This window comes from Herpailurus yagouaroundi, unplaced genomic scaffold (genome assembly GCF_014898765.1).
Source record: "Herpailurus yagouaroundi ecotype Mexico unplaced genomic scaffold, PumYag 77, whole genome shotgun sequence".
In the NCBI taxonomy this organism is placed as follows: Eukaryota; Metazoa; Chordata; class Mammalia; order Carnivora; family Felidae; genus Herpailurus; species Herpailurus yagouaroundi.
Window position 1 is genome coordinate 45,236,016 of NW_024412388.1, and position 5,446 is coordinate 45,241,461.

The 5,446-nt window shown below is 52.3% G+C and overlaps 1 long non-coding RNA gene across 1 annotated transcript in view; it reads left to right on the forward strand.

Moving 5' to 3' along the window:
• The first annotated feature begins 5,204 nt into the window (after nucleotides 1–5,204).
• Nucleotides 5,205–5,446, forward strand: part of LOC121018407 (uncharacterized) — a 903-nt gene continuing 661 nt past the window's right edge. Inside the window, exon 1 of the long non-coding RNA XR_005785190.1 lies at nucleotides 5,205–5,247. This is a non-coding gene — a long non-coding RNA (uncharacterized LOC121018407). The remainder of the gene's footprint in view (nucleotides 5,248–5,446) is intronic.

Consider the following 5,446-nt stretch of genomic DNA (forward strand, 5'->3'; position numbering starts at 1 on the left):
TCCATCTTGTTCTGTGTCCTCCATCTTGTTCTGTGTCCTCCATCTTGAGTGACTATGGCCCCGACATGGCCACAGAAAGAAATTCCCACTCAAACCGCAGACCACGCCTCCTCCCCTTGAGTAACTTGCCACTCACCCAATTCAGACTTCCCGTTCAAACCACACCCGGCGACCTGCGCAACGGGACTCTGACCCACTTGGCTAAGGCCGTGACCATTACCTCACCAACCACCCCTAGATCCCTATAAAACCTTTGTACTTTTGAAACCCACTCTCTCTCTCTGGCATCTCACCACTGCTTGGTACAGGTAGGGATTGAGCTCGAGCTAGCTTGAATAAAGGCTCTTTGCTCTTGCATTGGACTCAGCTCCCTGGTGGTCTTTGGGGATCATGAATTCTGGGCATAACATTTGGGGGCTTGTCCGGGATCCCCCGGACCCGGAGAGCCTGACTGGCCACCGTTAGTGTCTGTTTGTTCCCTGTCTCTTCTGTGTGAGCTCATTTCTGAAATTCTGGTAGTGCCGGCATGGTCTAAGTGGGCACACTGGAAGACCATGGGCCAGGAGTTTCAGAAGACATTCCGATCCTCCCTTCTGGAGGGATGTGGAATCCTCTCAAAGGTCTGAGACAAGGTGGGTTGCTCCCGCTGGTCGGCATGAGGCCGTCATCTAGCTTTCAGTTTTGCTTCCATGGAGTTGGAAGACTGTTTCTAGGGGCCCTTTGTTTCTGTGTTTGTTTTGTTCTGTGGACTTACTGGACAGATGTTATGGGACAGACTCAGACTACTCCTGTAAGTATTATGATTGATCACTTTAAGGATGTCAGGGTAAGAGCTAACAACCTCAGTGTTGAAGTCTGAAAGGGTCGGTGGCAGGTTTTTTGTTCTAGCAAGTGGCCAGCTTTCAATGTTGGATGGCCGCCAGAGGGAACTTTCGACCTCCCTACCATCCACTGAGTCAGGGGTATCATCTCTCGGCCTAAGACAGGCCATCCTGATCAGCTCCCTTACATTATCACTTGGCAGGATCTTGTAGAAGACCCACCCTCTTGGCTTAAGCCCTTCCTACCCTACGCCCTCTGGAGCCGAAACCCATTCTTGCTTTGCAGGGGACAGAGAAGACAGACAAGAAAAGTCTTACCCAGCCTTCAGCAACCCTCTACCCTGTCCTACAAGGGGGGGGGGGGACTGAAGAAGAAATAATTTTTCCTCCCCCATATAACGCCCCTAGGATGCCGGAAGAACACCATCCTTCCCCTCCAGGGGAGGCAGATGCTGTTCCAAGAGTGGGAGGCAGAAACGCTCCAGTGGGAAGCCCGCCCTTTACCAGACAAAGGGCTCAGAGGGAGCAATCCGCCTCCGACTCCTCTAGTCTGCCCCTGCGAGCCACTGGACCCCCAGACACGGAGGGGAATCAGCCCCATCACTATTGGTCTTTCGCCACTAGTGACCTCTACAGCTGGAAAGCTCAGAAGCCTAAGTTTTCCGAGAAACCGGCAGGGCTTATTGATTTATTAGACTCTCTTCTTTTTACCCATCAGCCCACATGGGACGATTGCCAGCAGTTTTTGCAGGCCCTTTTCACGACTGAAGAAAGAGAATCCTCAATGAGGCCCAAAAACTAGTTCCAGGCACAGACGGGAATCCCACCACCAACCAGGCTCAGATAGATGCCTCCTTCCCCTTAACTTGGCCCAAGTGGGATTTCAACATGGCAGAAGGTAAGGAGAGGCTCCGGGTCTACCACCAGACTCTAATGGGTGGGGGGGTGGGGGGGTGGGGGGGGGTCTCCAAATGGCTGCTAGAAAGCCAACCAATTTGGCCAAGGTAGGAAATGTACAACAGGGAAAAGATGAATCTCTGGCTGCCTTTTTAGAACGGATCATGGAGGCATTCCATACCTATACCCCCATGGATCCAGAGGCTCTGGAAAGCAAAGCAGCTGTTGTCATGGCCTTTGTAAACCAATTGGCCATAGACATTAGGAAAAAATTACAGAAAATAGGCTAGGAGAAAAAAGTCTGCAGGACTTACTGGTGGTAGCCGAAAAGGTATACAATAACTGGGAGCCTCCTGAGGACAAGCAGGCTCGCGCCATGGCAGCGGCCAGCAGTAAGCAGACTCAAGACCTGGCCAGAATACTACTAGCTACCACTGCGGACTCCCCCAAGGAACGAGACTGCCGTCTCCGGCAGCTGGCGGATGACTCAAGAGGAGATAAAGGAACCACCAAGGGGGAAAGGCAGAGGCTGCAGAGAAATCAGTGCCTATACTGCAAGGAGATAGGGAATGGGGCCTGAGATTGTCTGAAAAAGGCCGGCGGGAAGGGAAGCAAGACTGATCGAGTAAAAGTCTTAGAGCTAGATGAACTGAGTGATTAGGAGCTTCGGACTTCAGACCCTCTCCCCGAGCCCAGAGTAACTCTTAAAGTGGAGGGGACCCCTGGTGACTTCCTTGTCGACACTGGAGCACAACATTCGGTCCTCCACACCCCACAAGGAAAACTAGCCAGCAAGAAGTCCTGGGTATAAGGGGCAACTGGTATGAACCAGTATTCATGGACTAGCCGAAGAACAGTAAATTTGGGGATGGGCCGGGTATCCCACTCCTTTATGGTAATACCAGAATGCCCCTACCCACTGTTAGGATGGGGCTTACTGACCAAGATTGGAGCTCAGATAACTTTCAGGCAAGGGGGGGGCCTCAGGTCACCGATGGCAAGGGCCACCCCATCCAGGTCCTGACCAGTAAACTAGAGGATGAATATCGCCTCCACGAGGAGGCACTCCCGAGAGAGGATAATATAGACAGATGGCTACAAGAATTCCCCTCGGTTTGGGCAGAGATGGGGGGATAGGACTAGCCACTCACAGGACCCCGGTCCTGGTAGAACTCAAGCCAGGAGAAGGTCCGGTAAGCATCAAACAACACCCCATGTCTCAGGAGGCCCGGAAGGGGATCCAGCCACACATCCGGAGACTACAAAGCCTAGGGGTACTAGTTCCTTGCCAGTCTGCCTGGAACACCCCCCCTTCTGTGGGTCAAAAAGCCTCAAATGAGTATCGACTGGTACAAGACCTCCGGCAAGTAAATAAGAGGGTCACGGACATACAACCAACTCTTCCCAACCCATATACTCTCTTGAGCTCCTTGGCACCCTCCAGGGTCTGGTATACCATACTATATTTAAAGGATGCCTTCTTCAGTCTGCCACTGGCACCCCAAAGCCAACCCTTGTTTGCCTTCGAGTGGCATGATCCAGAGGAGGGCTACAGCGGACAACTCACCTGGACACGGCTGCCTCAGGGATTCAAAAATTTGCCCACCATCTTCGACGAGTCACTACATGACGACCTGGGTGAGTACAGAAAGGAGCACCCTGGCCTCACCCTCCTACAGTATGTAGATGACATCCTGATTGCTGCCAACATGGCCAAGGACTGCAAGTGAGGGACCCAGGACCCGCTGGCTACCCTGGGGGCCTTGGGGTACCGGGCATCTGCGAAGAAGGCTCAGATATGCAAGGAGAGGGTAAGTTACCTGGGATATATCCTGGAGGGTGGACAGCAGCGCTTATCAGATGCCAGAAAAGAAACTATCCCAAAGATCCCTACTCCCACCTCCCGAAGGGAAGTAAGGGAATTCCCAGGATTGGCCGGCTACTGCCACCTCTGCGTTCCGGGTTTTGCTGAGATCGCCAGGCCCCTATATGAAGCTACCAAAGAGGGGAAAACATTTGAATGGACTGAAAAAAGAAACTGCCTTTCATCAGTTAAAAAAGGCCCTTCTAAGTGCCCCAGCCCTGGGCCTACCAGATATCACGAGGCCCTTCTACCTCTTTGTAGATGAACACAATAGAATAGCAAAAGGAGTTCTAACTCAAGACTTAGGCCCCTGGAACCGCCCGGTGGCTTACCTGTCCAAGAAGCTAGACCCAGTGGCTGCCAGCTGGCCGCCATGGCTAAGAATTATTGTGGCGACAGCACTCCTAGTCAAGGATGCAGACAAACTGAGCCTAGGACAGGAGATCTGGATCACGACCCCACACACCATTGAAGGGGTTCTGAAACAGCCTCCTGATAGATGGATGAGCAACACACATACGACTCATTACCAGAGCCTCCTACTCAACCCTCCATGGGTGCGGTTCCACCCCAGTGTGGCCCTCAATCCTGCAACCCTGCTGCCCGACCCTGACCTAGATGCTCCACTACATGACTGTGCGGGGATCCTGGACCAAGTACACGGATTCCAGACGGATCTGACCGACCGGCCCCTCCCCAATGCCGAGGCTACTTGGTTCACTGATGGCAGCAGCTTTGTGCGGGATGGACACAGGTATGCAGGTGCAGCGGTAGTCACCGAAACAGACACCGTATGAGCAGAGGCTCTATCCTCCGGAATGTCAGCCCAGCGAGCAGAGCTCATCGCCCTTACCAACGCACTAACACTGGGAGCTGGAAAACGGCTTAACGTCTACACAGACAGCCATTATGCATTTGCCACAGCTCATATTCATGGGGCAATTTATCAGGAGAGGGGGTTACTGACAGCAGAAGGACGGACTATAAAAAATAAGGAGATACTTGACCTGCTTACAGCCTTATGGCTTCCTACCAAGCTGGCCATTATCCACTGCCAAGGGCCCCAGAAAACTGACAACCCAGTAGCTAGAGGTAATCGAAAAGCTGACCAGGCAGCCAAGGCAGTAACCCTTACTTCAGTCCCCACCACCATGACCATACAATCACCAGAACCAGGAGACCCAGTTTTACCAGACCAGCCCAAATACTCCTAGGAGGAGTTAAAGCTCATCAAGAAACTCCCCTTGGCACAAGAGATAAAGGGATGGTGGTATACACCTAACAAGGAGCTCGTGCTGCCAGACGGGCTCGGAGTCTCAGTATTAGAACACATGCATCGGTCTACTCACATGGGGGGCCCAAATGACATGCTGGAATCAAGATTCACCAACAGGACACCAAAATAGAGCAAGTTGTATCTGCCTACAAGACCTGCCAACTCACCAATGCGAGAGCCACATCCAATAAAAAAGGAACCAGGCTCAGTGGCACCAGACCGGGAGCCCAATGGGAAGTCGACTTCACTGAAGTTAAACCAGCAAAGTATGGTTATAAATATCTTTTAGTGTTTACAGACACCTTCTCTGGCTGGGCGGAGGCATACCCAACCAAGCATGAGACGGCTCAGACAGTGGCTAAGAAGCTACTAGAAGACATCTTACCCAGGTATGGTTTTCCTGCCATGGTAGGATCAGACAATGGACCAGCTTTTATCTCACAGGTAACGCAGGCAGTAGCCAAGGCTATGGGGGCAAACTGGAAATTACTTATAGGCCCCAGAGCTCAGGACAGGTAGAAAGAATGAAAAGAACCCTAAAAGAGACCCTTACCAAATTAACCATGGAGACTGGGGGGGGGGGGGGGC